The sequence below is a fragment of the Mustelus asterias genome, chromosome 4, assembly GCF_964213995.1.
Source record: "Mustelus asterias chromosome 4, sMusAst1.hap1.1, whole genome shotgun sequence".
Lineage (NCBI taxonomy): Eukaryota > Metazoa > Chordata > Chondrichthyes > Carcharhiniformes > Triakidae > Mustelus > Mustelus asterias.
Window position 1 is genome coordinate 145,875,468 of NC_135804.1, and position 18,659 is coordinate 145,894,126.

The window sequence follows — 18,659 nt, forward strand, 5'->3', positions numbered from 1 at the left end:
TCTCTTGTCAAGCAACACAGATCAATTGCATCACAAGCTTCTCCTCTGGTCAACTCATGCAGCAGGATTCTGGTATCTTTATGGCTGGAAGCCTCGTCCAACACAGCCAGCTAGATTATACAGGCTAACAACAGAATTACAGGAAAGACTCAGCAGACCTGACAGCAACTGGGGAGAGAGAAACAGAGTTTAATGTTCTGAGTCAGAATGACTTCTTCAGAGCTGAAGAGGTTTAGAAATGTGATGGATTATATATTTGGAGCAGAATAAAGGTCAGGTTTAGGTGGGAGCTCAGGAGAGGTTGACAAAGGTGTCATGGATGCAAGACAAAGGGAGTGTTAAAGACTAAAGAAGATGCTGATAACGGCATCAAGGTAAAGTGGCATAAAAATAGGTGAGCTGTCTGAGAATCCTTTAAGAAATCTTCACATGATTGTGTTTTGATCTTTCTCTCATGAAAAAGGTGAGAATTCTGTCGATTTTCAGCTCTGATCAAATGGCTGAAATACTTTCATTTTCCTTGCTGAATATCACTTTTAAGAATTCCTTTTGCTCTTGTAATTTCAAGCACCTCTTCTTTTGTCTTGTGGTCTGCATATGGGATTTTGTGCACATGTCATCCACATTTAATCAGTCTCCATCTTCTCCCACGTTTATTTAGTATCCAAGTTTCTGAGGCAGACCAGAAAGTGGATAGTTGTGAGTTTTAATCCTTATTACAAGCTTGAGTTTTCTTGTTCTTAGTTCATCCACCATCTTCACAAAATTACTTTTGGATATTCCCTATCCTACTTCAGCATCACATCTGCCACATAGTAAATTCATTTAGGGAACATGAACGTCATTGGCTGGTCCAGCATTTATTGTTCTTCCCTAACTGCCCCCATTTCAGAGGGCATTTGAGAATCAACCACATTGCTGTGGATCTGGAGTCACATGTAGCCCAGACCAGATAAGGACGGCAGATTTTCTTCCCTAAAGGACATTAGTGATCCAGAGTACTGCAGTGCTTTTGAAGGCTTCTGGGTGTCCACGAGGCATGGATATCAAAGTGACCAGGGCACCTCAAAGGTTTTAAAGGACAGAGACAATAATGAATATCTTTACCAGAATGGTGTCTGACATCACCGTCCTAAGAGTGAATACCACCTTTCCCAGGGCAACAAGGACAAGTGCAGCCACTAGACTACTATCCCAGGGCAGAGTCCCAAGGTTGATCCATTCCCCCGTCCCCCCACCCCAAGCTCACCCAACCCCCTAAGTCCCTTGGGGGACACTTCCTCTGCAGCCTGGCAGTGACCCATGGCCTCAGCACTTACCTCTTTATCTCCTCGTGGAGTCCAAGGTGCCTGTTCCAGGTTTGTCAGAATTTCCTGCTTGGGGGGGGCGGGGGGGGGGGGGGGCGGGGGGGGGGGGGGGGGGTGGGGGGAGGTGGGGTAGTTGTCCACTGCACATCTCTTGGCATCTTCTGGAACTCAATTATATGCAGTAAATGCTTTGATCTGTCACCACAACACACTCAGGTGAGATGGCAATCAAAAGGATCCCAATTAGTCCAAAGAGGTGTGGGTGAGGTTGATTGGCCATGCTAAATAGGCCCTAGTTACAGGGGGATTAGCAGGGTAAATGTATGGGGTTACGGGAATAGGGGCTGGGTGGAATTGTGGCTGGTACAGACGTGATGGGCCAAATGGCCTCCGTCTGCCCTGTAGGGACTCTATGATTCCAGGATCAAGAGGATCTAGGGGAAGGGTCAAGATCTGAAAGTAACCTTTTTCAATGTATCACAGTAAAAAATAACTAAATCTGTAATAATATTGAGGAAAGATGGGATGAAGGAAGGTATTTTAGAGAGGTTGAAGTGTTGGATGGAATGAGGTAAATGGTTTTTGTGGAAATGGTGATAGAATCAGAGAAATAAGAGAAAGTGTGTGTTGAGGGGATAAAGAAATATATATTAGATTGGATAAATGAAAGTGTGTTACAGGGGATGAGAAAAGATATGGCAAATGCTGAAAGAAGATTCTTCAATATTCTATCTGTGATTCTTCTTGCATTTAATTCAGAATAAAATTGAGTTTATAACCCAATCATTATAAAGCTATCTGGCAGGGATCAGGCACTGTTACTTGAAAAGCTTGCTTTCATCAGTACACGATTAATCAGACTGAGAGCTCCTGACGATAGCAGAATTTTCATTCTGTGTCAAATAGGAAAAGTTCATTCTTTATCTCTGCCTTTGTACAGCATTTTAAAATAGCCATGTTTAAAATGGAAGCTGTCCTTCCTTATCACATTTCAAAATGGAGTCTGGCAATCAGTGGGAAAACAAGCTGAATGGTCTGATCTGGGAATTAGGCAGATAAGGGAAACTCATTCGAGTAGCTCGTGTGATGAATGTCACTTGGTGGCTGATCCTCAGCAAATTAGGCAGGGGAAGCTTTTAAAACAAGTGCCGAATGCAAGACCACTGTTCAAATCTGAAAAATATAAGGTACCTCCACCTCCCCCCCCCCCCCCCCCCCCCACCCCCCAACCCGCCTTCAGCCCCTTCCCCTGCTTCCATGAAAGGTGCACAATGGGTAACCAGCATTGGATGTTAGTGTCCAAATGTGTGATTCTGGAATTCTCAGGAAACTACTTGAACATAGACAGAATGGATGGAAAATTAGACAAGTAGATTGACTTTGCCTTATCCAGTGAGGTGAAGGTGCACCTCACATTATCATGTCCCTTCATTTCTGAGAAAGCTGGCCAATCTATGTAAATGGTGGCACAGTGGTTAGCACTGCTGCCTCACAGCGCCAGGGACCTGGGTTCGATTCCTGGCTTGGGTCACTGTCTGTGCGGAGTTCGCACATTCTCCTCGTGTCTGCGTGGGTTTCCTCCGGGTGCTCCGGTTTCCTCCCACAGTCTGAAAGATGTGCTGGTTAGGTGTGTTGGCCATGCTAAATTCTCCCTCAGTGTACTCAAACAGGAGCCGGAGTAACTTCATTGCAGTGTTAACGTAAGCCTACTTGTGACTGAGAAACATAAATGGCTGCACATATCTAATCGTAATAAGAGACATCAGTTCAGAACGGATTCCTTTCGTGTCCGCACACTTGTTTGGAAATTCATGGAGAAACGTTGCCTAAGAGTTAAGTCTGGCTTTTGTTGTATTAATACATGTTGATTGACAGACAGAAAAATACAATTCGTCACCCTTGATGGCTGAATTGTAAAAGGGCCAGGTTGACAGTAATACCTTCCCAAACAAGATATGGCCATAACCTTCCAAACTCCCCAGGGTTGGATGAGAAGTGTACCCCAAAGATGCGCTGGGGAACCCGTCTCCGAATTTCACAGGTATGGTTTGCACAGCAATTACCCAGAAGTACAAACTTCCCCTTGGCAATTGCCCTGCACTGGGAACCATCTGAAAATGTGATTTAAATCACAAACACCAGATGGTTCTGTCAAGGTTACATCAATAGTCACTTAGAAAAAGTTAGAAGAATTAAAACCTCTTCAAACATGTGGGGAACCATTGTACAGACCCAGCCTGAACCCCCAGGAGATGCTCACAATCCCCCAACTACCATCCACCTCATGGGATGCCCCACCATTCCCTCCCCTGGAAATTACCCCCACCCTCACTTGTCTCCTCCTTTCGTAGGCCTGATTCCAGCTCCCACCTCCCCCTGACAACCATCACACATTCCCCAACCTGCTCCCTCACAAACACACTCCTCCCCCCCACCCACAGACCTGCCCTGACCCAATTCCTCCCCACAAGCCCACCCCTCAAATCCTATCCACTTACCTTAGACACTTGCCTTCTCCCTGGCCTGTCAAGGACATTTCCATTTCAAAGGGTTACCTAGTTTAGGACAGCTGGTGCCTTAGAAAAGGCCCATGTCCTCCTTCAATTTGACGGTGCTGGACTTGGTTCTTAGAGATGAGCTGCACTGCCTGGCCTGAGTTGAAAGGTCGGGCAAGACAGACTTGGAAAGAAAATCCACATAGGTCAATGAGCATCAAGTGGCAATCCAATGTTGATTGACATTCTGATGAAGTTGTGACCCATTATTAATTCTACAATACTCTCCAGGTGTCTGAGTATTAATTAATAAGGGGATCAGGGGTTATGGAGAAAAGGCAGGAGAATTGGGATGAGAAAAATATCAGCCATGGTTGAATGGTGGAGCAGACTCGATGGGCCGAGTGGTCTAATTCTGCTCCTATGTCTTATGGACTTATGGTATTAAGATGATGTCTATTAAAGGTTTTACACATCATAAATTTACAGCTCTAATTACTCAATCTGTAGATCCAAGTTCCATGGATTGGTGATTGGAATTGCACGAGTACAACTTTTCATTGTGAAGTTTGATAAAGTTGTTTCATCCAAAATAAGGCACAGGCATCAAAAAATGACAATCAAACAGGAAATTTTACCCTTTGTGGGTTGATCATCTCTTTATTATGTTCGAAATAAAGTAATCAGATTATGTCAATCTTTCTGTACCACACACCAGCACTCTACCAGAAATAATCACAGCTCTTAGTTTTGGCTTGAATGCTTTGGTTTGATAATTTGGCATTAACTGCCTTTTATAAATTATGAAGCATATGCTGGACATCACAGATGATTTCTCGCACAATATATCATAACTAGTCTGGAGAGATTTTAGAGTTTTTTAAAATTTCTTGGCTATTTTGACGTGCCTTGTGAACTTTGATCGGGGTGAGTTCATGATCGAACAATTGGTGCATAATGTGTGGAGGGACTTGGAATGTTCCTTGAAGACCTTTTGCTCTTTCCTTGCTTTCCAAAGTTATGTAATATTTTGTTGAAAAAATAAGTTTCAATGAAAAACGATCCCACTATGGCACAAACTAAAAGTTACAAATAGATGTAGAAATGCCAGTGGCCATTGCAGCTGGTATCTACTGTTGCAACCACATTGAATGTCAATTAAGTTAAATCCCAGAGGGAAGCTTGACTTACGGATCATAACAGTTTTTGTATTCTGAAAAATGAGAAGAAACCTACTTATCGCAGCAGCCTAGAATTCAAGTAACACTTCATGGATTTTGAAAATGAAAGGACTTATTAACAAGAAAAGAATACTTAATCACACAGGGTTACACCTACACAGTTAAACAGTCCGGCAAAATATCCCCCCCCAAAAAACCTACTTGATCAGGTCCACAAGTAAACACCTTCCAGATAACTCTCCCCTACAGATGTCCAACCTCAACCTTCTTTACAATGTTGGGGTGGCACAGTGGTTAGCACTGCTACCTCATAGCACCAGGGACCTAGGTTCAATTTCCAGCTTGGGTCACTGTCTGTGTGGAGTTTGCACATTCTCCCGTGTTTGCATGGGTTTCTTCTGAGTGCCCTGGTTTCCTCCCACTGTCCAAAGATGTGCAGGTTAGGTTGATTGGCCATGCTAAATTGCCCCTCAGTGTTCCAGGATGTGTAGGTTAGAGGGATTAGCAGGTAAATTTGTGGGGATAGGGCTTGGGGCAGAATTGTTGTTGGTGCAGACTCAATGGGCCGAATGGCCTCCTTCTGGACTGGGGTTTCTATGATATTCCCCTAAAATATTTTTTAAAATAACACGCATCCTCACACAACTCACTATCCAGAGGGACAGAATAATGAGAGGCATGCAGCATAATGAACCAACACTCAATCACTGACCAGCTAGAAGCAGAGGTCACTGGCCGCCTTCAAAGATTGTGAACAGCACTTAACTGAATCTGCACTGAGAAAGAATGATGTGACCACCTGCTCCATAAGTGTAAGATGAGGGAGGACCTGAAGTGCGATTGAGGCCATGAGTCTGAGACCACAGGACACATCACATCAACCTGCCCACTAAGACCTGTTTCTCCACTTGGCATCTCTCAGGAAGCTATTGAATGGATAACCAAATTAAACATCCAACCATAAGCTTTTCCCATCATGTAGCACCATAGTCCCCAATGGTACACATGGTGGGTGATCAATTTCCACTCCTGCTGTTGGCCTATTGTTAGCACGGTTGCTGTTATAGAATCATAGCACCCCTGTAGTGCAGAAGGAGGCCATTTGGTCCATCAAGCCTGCACCAACAACAATCCCAACCAGGTCATATCCCCACATATTTACCCTCCTAATCCCCCTGACACTAAGGGGCAATTTTTCATGGCCAATCAACCTAACTTGCACATCTTTTTGGAGGGTGAGAGGAAACCAGAGCACCCGGAGGAAACCCACACAGACATGGGGAGAATGTGCAAACTCCACACAGTCACCTGGGGCGGGAATTGAACCCAGGTCCCTGACGCTGTGAGGCACAATGGTAACCACTGTGCCACCGTGCTGCCCTGTGCTGTTGTGTATGAGTGCTGAATAGAGGCCGGGCACAGCCTCGGATGAGGGAATGTGCCTGAATAGAAAAGTCCTCAGAAGATGGACTCGCAACTGGTTCCAGACAGTATCGGCAATGACGCAGGGATAGGTCACTGGCCCCCAAGATGAGAGAGGAAGGAAAAGCGTAAATAATCTAAAGAACAAAGTTTTATACACTCAAAAAACCTCTCTTCCTTACATAACAGTTTTAAAAATGTTTTAATCTAATTCCATGCCTCGTAATCTGTGGAACTTTCTACTGGTGCCAGAGGCACAGATCCCTGCTGAGACGCCTCTGCAATATTTCTGCTACATTTGAATCCTTTGGCAAGGCCTTTGCATCAACAGCTGTCATTTCAGATGCTTGATGTGCTTTGTTCATATCTGTTTGAGATTTTTAAAAAATAAATCTTTTAACATTATTTGTTAAAATATTTATCAATTTTATCTGCGTTCGTCTATTACCCACCATCTTCTCTTTCTGAATTTCACTCCACCAGTCTCGGAGGTCTTGGATCTTTGCTGTGCTACAGGACATTAATTCACATCAAAGACATAAAGATGAATTAACATTAAAGAGGGCGGCACGGTGGCACAGTGGTTAACACTGCTACCTCACAGCGCCAGGGACCTGGGTTCAATTCCTGATTTAGGTCACCGTTTATGCAGAATCTGCACATTCTCCCTGTGTCTGTGTGGGTTTCCCCCAGGCGCTCCGGCTTCCTCCCACATGTGTGGGTTAGGTTGATTGGCCATGCAAAATCGCCCCTTGGTGTCAGGAAGACTAGCAGGGTAAATACTTGGTGTCAAAAGAGAAAATGCTGGAAAATCCCTTGACAAAGGGGCATCTGGACTCGAAACGTCAGCTCTTTTCTCTCCTGACAGATGCTGCCAGACCTGTTGAGATTTTCCAGCATTTTCTCTTTTGGTTTCATATTCCAGCATCCGCAGTAATTTGCTTCAATACTTGGGGTTACAGGGGTGCAGGGCCTGGGTGGGATTGTTGTCAGTGCAGGCTTGATGGGCCAAGTAGCCTTCTTCTGCAATGTAAGGATTCTATATTGCCACTCTGCCCTGTAGCAGAGTCTTGTAGATAAGAAAATCTTTAATTTTTGCACAGAAGACAATAGTGGAACTAACAAATCAACTCTCCCATTTAAAAATCAATGTCCCGGTGTTCAGGAAAATAGCTGGTTCGGCAATTTATTGGTGGCTGCCCAATAGGCTTTCAACTTTGCACTTTGCAGGTTGGTTGGTGTGGACTGTCCCGGATATCCCGCTGCCAAGAGATGAAATTAACAACTTGTGCTGGAGAATTGGATTGAGGGAACAGGAAGTGAGTTCAAATGCACGCTGTCACTCCATTGCTTTGCCAAGTGGAAAATATTTCCAAAAACATGATGAAGGTCGCCAAGCATCAGCTGTACCTGATTCAAACCTCGTTTTGATTTTATTATTATTCGTCACCCAGAACTTCCATGCTTCCTTTTATTTTATTATTTGTGGAGTGGTAGCACAGTGGTAATGTTATTGGAATAATAATCCAAAGGCCTGGTCTAATGCTCCAGGGACATGAGTTCAAAGCCCACCATGGTAGTTGGGGAAGTTTCAACTCAATTATTCAATAAATCTGGAATAAAATGCTCATCTCATCAAGAATGATCCTGAAACTATCACATTGGCGTAAAAGCCCAGCTGGTTCATTAATGTACTTCAGAGGAGGCAATCTACCATGCTTACCCAGCCTTGGTTATATGTGACTCCAGATCCACAGCAATGTGGCTGACTCTCAACTGCCCTCCGAAACGGCCTAGCAAGCCCCTCAGTTGTATCAAGCTGCAAAAGTAAATAGCACCGTGTGTGCACCTGCACCACGTAGACTGCAATCATTCAAGAAGATGGCTTACCTCCACTTTCTAACGCTTGAGTTGAAGGTGAAAGACTACCTTCGTCCTTGTAGTCGGGCAGGTTGTGAGCTTGGAATCTGAAGCCTCTTTGACTCGTTGTGGCACATCCTGTTGTACTGCAGCCACTGTATGCATGGTTTGAGAATCCTGATGTGAATTCCTTCTCAGACTGTTTAACAGGAGCTGATTTTTCACCATTTCCTGATTAGTATGGCTCAGCCCAATACAAAGCTTGCCCACCTTAAGATGCTTATGTTATCTTTGTAAATAAGTCTGTGCTTTCAGGCAAATTTATCTGGCTGCAGGGCATGCTGTGACCTAATCCAGATGGATGAATAGGGAGGTTGTAAGCTACCTCTGACATTGGTCAGAGCAGATGCAGAACATATTCTGCATCTGTTTCCACAAGAAGGGCTTACAAGTTTTAAAGCATGCTTCAATTATTTCTAGACGGGAGTTCTGCTTCAGTGGTATGTTGAGAATCAGATTGCTATTACTGTGCACTGATCATTTTGCTTGCCTGTAACTGCGAATCCTAATTCACAAACATCCTTTCCCTCCTACGTTGTTTAGTGTTTCAGTTCAAGGATGTGAATTGCAAAGCTTTTTGAAGAACTGTCGCCTAAAATAACTTTAACTATTGCCCACTAACTGACACTAATACATAGATTTTACTGAGGGATAGCAGTAGCTTAATGTCGGAGCGTGACTGTAGCCAACATTCAATGAATGGAAATGGTTGCTTTTTTGGGAGGGATGAGTTTTATTTAATTACTTTTTTCCTGCCTTCCATGTTCTGCGTGTGGGTGATCAAATAGTGAGCTTCTCTAATGTCTGTACAAATGCCAAATTTAGCTCGATGTGAATGCGGTGTACAAAGGTGCCTTGGGGCAAGTCTCACTCCCACTTTCCCTCCCTACCAGAGGACAGCAAAGCAGCACAGTGGTTAGCACTGCTGCCTCACTGCACCAGGGACCCCGGTTCGATTCTCTGCTTGGGTCACTGTCTGTGTGGAGTCTGTACGTTCCCCCTGTGTCTGTGTGGGTTTCCTCCGGGTGCTCCAGTTTTTTCCCACAGTCCAAAAGACGTGCTGGTTAGGTGAATTGGCCATGCTACATTGTCCTTCAGTTCTCCGGACAAGTGCCAGGCCTATATGCTTTGTTTTGGGGGGGAGCGGTGGGGGAGGTGGAAAACAGAACAGGATGGGACATATGTTCAAATTCCACGTTGGCAGATGGTGGAATTTAAATCTACTTGATGAAATCTGGAATATAAAGCCAGCATCAGTGATTGGGGCCATGACAACCATCATCAATTGTTATAAAATTGTTCACCAATGTCCTTTAGGGAAGGAAATCTACCACCCTGTTCTTGACAACACATGGCTCCTGAGCTACAATAACATGGTAGACACTCAACTGTCCTCTGGAATGGTAATTAGGATGGAGAGCAAATGTTGACTTTGTTAATGATGTCCAGATCTCATAAAAGAATAAAGGAAAAAACCTTTTCTCTCTTGCAATCTATTAAAAGTTCAACAACAACTTACTTTTCTATAGCATCTTTAGCATAATAAAATGTAGATCACAAGTGGATCTACTTTTTTTTCCAATCTTTTCTCCCCTCTGTTAGCAAAAAAAAACTGTTCGCCCGACTACTGTTAGAAAAACAAAGGTAGCTTTAATGGATTTACATTACATAGAATCCCAACATTGCAGAATGAGGCCATTCAGCCCTTCCAGTCTGCACCAACTGTCTGAAAAAGCATGCCACCCAGGCCCTCCCCTCTACCCAATCCGAATAACCCCACGCATTTACTATGGATAATCCACCATCTTTGGATGCTAAGGAAATCTACCACCCTGTTCTTGACAGGGGCAACTTAGCATGGTCGATCCACCTAACCTGCTCATCTTTGGACTGTGGGAGGAAACCGGAGCACCTGGAGGGAACCCACGCAGATATGGGAGAACATGCAAACTCCACACAGTCACCCCATGGCCGGTATCAAACCCGGGTCCCTCATGCTGTGAGGCAACAGTAATAACCATTATGCCACCATGCCACCCCTATTTGGATTGATGAATATTAGAAATAAGGTATAGTCTTAAGTGGGTTTAATTTTTCTGTGGAAGGAAGGGTAAATATATATAGTTAGATTGATGCTGTACAAAGGTGTTTATATATGTGAGGGTTGGTTTCAATTCCAACTGTGATTCTATTGTGCTTAGAGAGGGTTATTGCATGAAGAGTAGATAGAAGTGGCAGTGGTTGGTGAGCAACTTGAGGGTCTTTTAAGGTAGGAAAGCTTTTAGTTCCTAATTTAGCTGAATTCGTTGGCAACTAGAGACAGATCACTGGGGAGTGAACATCTCTCAACTCTGCCAGAAGAAAGACTGGACAGGCCAAGGGAATTACATAGAGGCAGGTGTCCTAAAGAACCAGATGCAGTCCAGATAACCAGGGAATTGGGACATAAGAAATTTCTTAAGAAGACTGTAGTTAAGAGAACAGAGACCAAGGTATTATTCAGGAGAATTCAAGAGTAGAGGCTGACAAAGTGATGTGAGTGAAAGAGACAGCTGCAGTAACCAGGCCTAAAGTGAGAAAGCAGATTTCAGAGGTAAATCAAAGGTTTGATGCCATTTCAATAGAGCCTGGAAAGTCTAGTTAAAGCAAAAGTTTGTACAACAGTCAAGAAAATAATTCCTGAAGGGGGAGGTATAAAATCTGGATATTGGATTTGTTGTTAAATGTGGTGAGGAAGGTTTGTTTGAAAGAGTAATTCGGAATACCTGGACTGGATTTCAGAATGCAATCCGCTGATGGAAAACATTGTTGCGAAAGGAGATTTTAAAGTGTAGTTTTTATATGGAGTGAGGTTTGGAAACTCTCGTGTGGCAATCAGCTGGGGGGGATTCTGAAGTGAAATCCAGACATTAACTTGAGATTCAGAGTGAAGAGTGTATTTGACCACAGTCATCTTGTGCGTTTAAAGGGACGACATGTTGTTGAGATCGTTGTAGTTTAAGATGTACTTTGTCATCCATGGTAATCATAAAATCAGTGTGTAATTGTTGAGCTAAGGGGCCAGTAAAGGAGTATTGTATAGTAATCCAATTTTTTCATGTTTAATAATTTTTTTTCCCTTGTTGTTAATTAGCAGTCCTGTGACTGTGTTCCTCCATATTTTATATTTAAAAAGTAAACATTACAGCCTTTTGAGCCAGAGTTCCATTTTGGAATTCTTCCATCCAGTTATAATATAAACTGGGATTGTAAAACCAGAGTGCAAAAGTCCAGCTTTTCACCTACAACAGTGTACAAGGAAAACAAACACAAGATGGAGCAAATGTTTATTGTAAAAAATATATATATATTTTTGCAATGAACCAGCCAACTTCAATATCAAATTAATGTGTGTGAAATTAAGGTCCCTTTTTTTTTTAACCAGAGTCTAGTGACAAGTGATTGCAGGAAGAATGAAAGAAAACAGCAAGCATTTGTGTTAATTTTGGGTTATAAATGAATAAACAGAAAAGAATTTGACTTGTCAATTGTTATCTGAAAATGCCATTTCAGAGAAAAAAAAACATAGCTCGTAACAAAGTAGTAGCAATTCAGTAGCAACATCTATAGGGGGGAAAGAACCCCTGAGAATTGTTAAGTGCTCCATAAGGTCTCTTAACAACTCAGAAATATGCTTCCTCCAACATTACTCCAGCTGCTGGTTAATAAGTTATACTGCACAAGAGCAGAACATGGGTCCAAACCCACATTGAGAATACATCGAGCAGGCTACCGTGCTTGCTGTAGCAGAATTACTCCTCAGCTGTAACTCCGTGTGTCTGGCTCATTGCAGGCGTTTAGTGCGTGTGTGTGGGAGGGGCGGTAGGGTTTGGAGTATGTGCATGTTAAAAAGTTAAACGGTAGGATTTTCCAGCCCCTCCCGGTGTGTTTTCTGACAGCAGAGTCATTGGCTGCCATGGGAACTTCCAGCCCCGCCAACGTCGACAGCATTTTGCATGGCTCGTCCTTCCTGCAGCTGAGGAACCCATCACAAAAGCGTTGGCTCCAATTGGACCAGAAGATTCCACTGGTGGAAAGAGCTGTAAATTCATGCCCATAATTTTTCATGTTTCTTTTTCTGGCTGGATTTTAATAAAAACTGAAACCCGATGAAGAAAATGGAGACTATCCAGGAAACTACAATATACAGCTTGAACAATAACTGTAAGCAGACGTAGATTAATAGAATTTCGCTGGAATATACAGCCAGCGGGGTATTTCAGGGGACTGTTTACCACGCTGGAGAGAGATCAAAAGAATGTTGTACTGTCTCGCTCTCTCTCTCTCTCCCCCTCCCTCTCTCTCATATTAGATAGATACCCTACAGTGCAGAAAGAGGCCCTTCGGCCCATCGAGTCTGCACCGACCACAATCCCACCCAGGCCCTATCCCCATATCCCACCCACTAATCCCTCTAACCTAGACATCTCAGGACTCGAAGGGGCAATTTTAGCATGGCCAATCAACCTAACCTGCACATCTTTGGACGGTGGGAGGAAACCGGAGCACCCGGAGGAAACCCACGCAGACACGAGGAGAATGTGCAAACTCCACACAGACAGTGACCCAAGCCAGGAATCGAACCCAGGTCCCTGGAGCTGTGAAGCAGCAGTGCTAACCACTGTGCTACCGTGCCACCCAGATTTTGTGTCCAGATTTGCAAAATAACCATCCTGAGAAAAGAAATCTATTGCCAACCAAGTTCTTTCGGGTAGCAAATGTGGAAATCATGCAACGACACCTAGGAGGGCACCTGTAAAACAAATGGCCGCATCATGGAATCACCGCACTAAGGCCAGTCTAAGAACAGCAAACCGTATACTCCTTTGTTTCATCTACTTTACGAACAGTAAAAAATCTTTCAGCTATCCTCTTATTCTATCTTTTTTTAAATTAATTTACAGGATGTGGGTGTTGCTGGCTAGGCCAGCACTTTTTGCCCAACCCTAATTACGCTTAAGGTGATGGTGGTGAACTGGCCTTTTGAACTGTTGCAGTCCTTATAAATACATTACTGTGTGTGGGGGTCCAGGGAATGTGTGTGATATATGGATGCTGGCTGTAATTTACATAGTTTGCTTTCATTTGGGAAACAGTTCCAATCAGCTTATCTTGTTCTTTGTTTAGCCAAGGAAAACCTGTCTGACTAATTCTTTACAATCTGAGAGTGTAAGTAGTGGGACTCCTGCCACATTGATAAAACACATCCTGTCTAAATTCACATAAAATCCTGTTACAGTCAGACCTGGAGTGGGGGAATCATAAAATCCGTACATTGCAGAAGAGGCCATTTGGCCCATCAAGTCTGCACCCACTCTCTGACAGCGTATCTTACCTAGGCCCTCTCTCCTTCTCTATCCCTGTAACCCCACACATTTACCATGGCTAATCCATCCATCAGTCCAAAGATGTGCGGGTTAGGTTGATTGGCCAGGTTAAAAATTGCCCCTTAGAGTCCTGAGATGCGTAGGTTAGAGGGATTAGCGGGTAAATATGTGGGGGTAGGGCCTGGGTGGGATTGTGGTCGGTGCAGACTCGATGGGCCGAATGGCCTCCTTCTGCACTGTAGGGTTTCTATGATTCTATGAACCCTACACATCTTGGGACACTAAGGGTCAATTTAGCATGGCCAATCCATCTAACCTGCACATCTTTGGACTGTGCAATAGGAGAATGGCTTCACCCTTCCTCACATGGTCATAACAGTGGGTCACCTGGTCCTGGGAATTGTGAGGTATGGAGGACCGACAAAGAAAGGGGAGAGAGTAAGTGCAAACAAAGAGAGAAAACATCAAGGGTGGAACCTAATGGCATTTAAAGTTTTCCAATTTTGTCCCCCAGTTACCTAAAGATGCAGATTTTCAATCGGGTTTGAAATGGAAGCATTGCCAAAACATCCCACAGTGTCCAATTTTCGATTGCAATCCTGAATCCCACCAGGCTATTCTATGGGGCCAGATTTTTGCCTCACGCTTCTGAGCAAGAGGACAAAATGGGAGGCATGCAGGACTGCAAATTTAAAATGACGAGGCATTTCCACTGCCTGCCATTTTCCCCAAGCTGGGAAATGTGGGAGGTTGCGACCTGACGTGCACTTAGTGTCGTCCGGTTCACTATTTAAATTTCTGCTCCAATTACTAATTTCTCTGATGTTGCTATTTCCATGGAGATGAGTGGGTTCCTCAAAGTCACACGAGGTAAGTCAGTTGGTGAATCTGCTGTGGAGTCAGGAACCCTTTGCCAGGTAAGTTTAAAAGCTCATGCCAAGGTTAGCTGTCATAATTTGATGCCGTTTGCAAGGTTTAATATGCTATTAATGTAGTGATTGGTTATAAGGCTCTGTCCTTAAGTAGTAAGAGACCATATGGGAGATATGAGGGAACATGAAGGGTGCGTGTGGGTTATGGAGGAGGCATGCTGGACATGGAGGGAGCATGGATGTGGGTGGGGTTTTGAGGCATGAAGACAAAGGACCCAGTGACCATGAATAGAGCTGGCCCTCAATAAATGAAGGTGGGCTTTCTATTCTGCCAGCCTCAGTATCCACCCACCTCTATTGCCACTTTGGGCCTGTCTCGGTAGGTACTAACCCTGACTCCGGCCCACACCAAACTCACACAGACCAAAATTTCAAGTGATTGGGCTGATTTTCCCAAGTAAGGAATGTAACGTTGGGAATTCTGCCTGACTTGCACGTTCCAGACTGAAGACAAGAATTCAGCCACACAATTCAGGACATAGCACTGAATCGCACCTTGTCCTCACTAGAATGTTGGACACTTGCCAGTAACAGGACAAAACTGAAGAATAGGAAGACTGGCTGGTTTATTTCTTCTTCCTTCATTTTGTAGTTTTGAGCTCAGGGAGATCTAAAACCAATGATAAGCATGTGCCCAAGATCAATTAGGTTTGTATAATCGTGTATTCAAGCCTGGGACTTTCTGGCATAATGGTTCAGTCATATAACACATAATGCAGCTAGCCATTGGATAGCTTTAATATGTCTATTCCTAGCATCTCATCTGCACATTAAGCGGCTTCACAGTGATTCACACAAGTTGAGTAAGTGGGCAGACGCAGTATAATATGGATAAATGTGAACTTAATCACTTCAGATGCAGAAACGAAATTATTTAAATGGTGTTAGATTGAGAAATATTGACACACAAAGGGACTTGAGCACCCTAGTGCACTAGACACTGAAGGCAAGAATCAGGTACCGCAAGCAATTAGGAAGGCAAATGGTATGTTGGATTTCATTGTAAGAGGACTTGAGTACAGGAGCAAGGATGTCCTACAGGGCCTTGTTGAGACCACACCTGCAGTACTGTATGTAGTTTTGGTCTCCTTAGCTAAGAAAAGATAGACCTGCCATGGAGGGAGTACAACAAAGGCTCACCTGACTGATTCCTGGGATGGCAGGATTGTTGTATGAAGAGCCAATGGGCCAAGGGGCCTTTTTTGCATTGTGTGACTCTTATGAGAGATTGGGTCAACTCTGCCTGTATTTACTGACATTTAGAAGAATGAGGAGATCCACTTGAATCACTTAAAATTCTGACAGGGCTGGACAGGCTGGATGCAGGAAAGTTTCCGATGGTTGGGGGAGTCTAGAACAAGGGGTCACAGTCTCAGGATAAGGGATAAGCTATTTAGGACTGAGATGAGGAGAAATGGCTTCACTCAGACAGTGACGCACCTGTGGAATCCTCTACTCTATGTCAAGAGGTACGGGGAGAGATGAGAGTATAACTTAGAGGATCAGCCACGATTTGTTTAATGTTACAACAGACTCAAAGGGCTGATACCTACCCCTATTTTCTATGTTGTATTATTTTGCTCCCATCCACTCTGCTTTCTCCCACCAAATCCTTTGAAGTCAGGTCTAAAGACACATCCAATGGAATAGTAGGCAACATCTTAAATCTCTACTAATGAAGCTCTTGTCCTTCACCCAACATTGACCCAAAGCACCTCATCTTCCACTTTGTATGGGACAGTCACGCCCAGTGCTTTTGTCCATCAGTTGAGCTGAGTTGAGGAAATCAATGTGTGAGAATCTGTGGTCACACACCAGTTCCCCAGGTTAACACATTGCTGTCTTGTGCTGTTGAGCCTCCACACTGGATTTTCTGTGTTGCCTCCATCTTGCACTTCTAAGGCAACAAGTGTAAACTACGGAAAAAAGTGCAGGCTTAACAACGTTTATTCGCAAATCCAAGAATTCAGGTTCAGTAGGCATCCTCGTATCTTTTCCAATTTCAGTCTGAGGATGTACCTATTTCGTAACCTTATTCTAAATATTGCTCCAATAAAGGGAGGCCAATTATTTTACTTTGGATATGAATTCTATCCACAATCACAATACAGGAGTGGCTTCTCTTCTCACACCCACCTCTGCCACTCACCAAGAGTTGCAAAGTTTTCTCTGCAGGGGAAGCGGTGGTACGGTGGTATTGTCATTGGACGAGTAATCCAAAGACCTGTAACCTTGCACACTTTTCTTTTTCAGATAGCAATCCAATTCCCTTTTGATATCAGTGCATCTTAGCAGCAATCGGAGTGGAGTGTCTTCTCAGAGAAAGCCTTTTCTAAAGACTTCAGGTTCTAAAGGCAAAGAAAGGGAAACGTTAAACTTTCCTTTGTGGGATAAGCAGGAGCAACCTTTACACTCTGGGATCCACATGGGCAGTCTCAACTTTTGCTGCCCTAGGCTCCCCCCACCCCCACCCCCCAACTCTCTCATTTTCCCTTCCAGATGGTGGGTGATCTCTTTGCTTCCCATCTACTAACCAGCCTTCTTGAGATGGGTAGAAAGCTGCTTCGCAGATAGGAAGCAGAGCATTGGCATAAATGGGTCTTTTTCTGATTGGCAGTCAGTGACTAGTGGGGTTCTGCAGGGATCTGCGCTAGGACCCCCAACTTTTCACATTATATATTAATGATTTGGAAGAGAGAACTGAATGTATCATTTCCAAATTTGCAGATGATACAAAGTTGGGTGGGAGGGTGAGCTGTGAGGAAGATGCAGAGATGCTTCAGTGTGATTTGGACAGGCTGTGTGTGTGAGCATCTGCATGGCAGATGCAGTATAATGTGGTTAAATGTGAGGTTATCCACTTTGCTAGCAATAATAGGAAGACTGATTATTGCTTGAATGGGTGTAAATTGAGAGAGGTGGATACTCAGTGAGACCTTGTTGTCCTCATGCATTAGTCACTGAAAGTAAGTGCGTAGGTCCAGCAAGCAGTAAAGAAGGCAAATCGTATTTTGGCCTTCATAGAGAGAGGATTTGAGTATAGAGATAGGGATGTTTTGCTGCAATTGTATAGGGCGTTGGTGAGGCCACACCTGGAGTATTGTGTGCAGTTTTGGTGTCCTTAACTGAGGAAGGATGAGGAAGTACAGCGAAGGTTTACCAGGCTGATTCCTGGGATAGCAGGCCAGTCATATGAGGAGAGACTAAGTCGATTAGGATTATATTCACTGGAGTTTAGAAGAGTGAGAGGGGATCTCATAGAAACCTATAAAATTCTAATAGGGTTAGACAGGGTAGATTCAGAAAGAATGTTCCCAATGGTGGGGGAGTCCAGAACTAGGGGTCATAGTTTGAGGATAAGGAGTAAACCTTTTAGGACTGAGGTGAGGAGAAATTTCTTCACCCAGAGGGTGGTGAATGTGTGGAATTCACTACCACAGAATGTAGTTGAGGCCAAAACATTGTCTGATTTTCAAGAAGAAATTAAATATAGCTCTTGGGGCTAAATGGTCAAAGGATATGAGGGGAGCGGCGGATCAGGACTTTGAATTCAATGATCAGCCATGATCAAAATGAATGGCGGAGCCGGCTCGAAAGGCCTACTCCTGCTTCTAGTTTCTATGAACCATGTAATCTTAACCAGCCAACTGGCTCTTTCCACCCATTTTGGGTGCTGGCCGGGGTTGAGTAGGGGTCGGGGTATAACAAGGCTGCGAAGTAAAATAGCCCAGGCTTCCTTCCAGTTGGTGCTACTGGAAGAGGGTGAGGTTGCTGTTTATCCTACCCGTCTGAGACCCCCTTCCAGCTAAATCACAGCACTGCCCACCCGCCCCCACCATATATCATTGCCAGCGACTCTTTCCAATAAATTATATTTTGTTATGATGGATTTTGAAAGTTTCCTGATCTCATCGGAAAAAATAGCCCTGCTTGCATCTTGAACTAACAACACAAAAGACACAAACTTTGAATTTTTAGTTTTCTAATTAAAATATAAATTTATTTTTTCCCTCTCTCCCCCAGATACATCACCAAC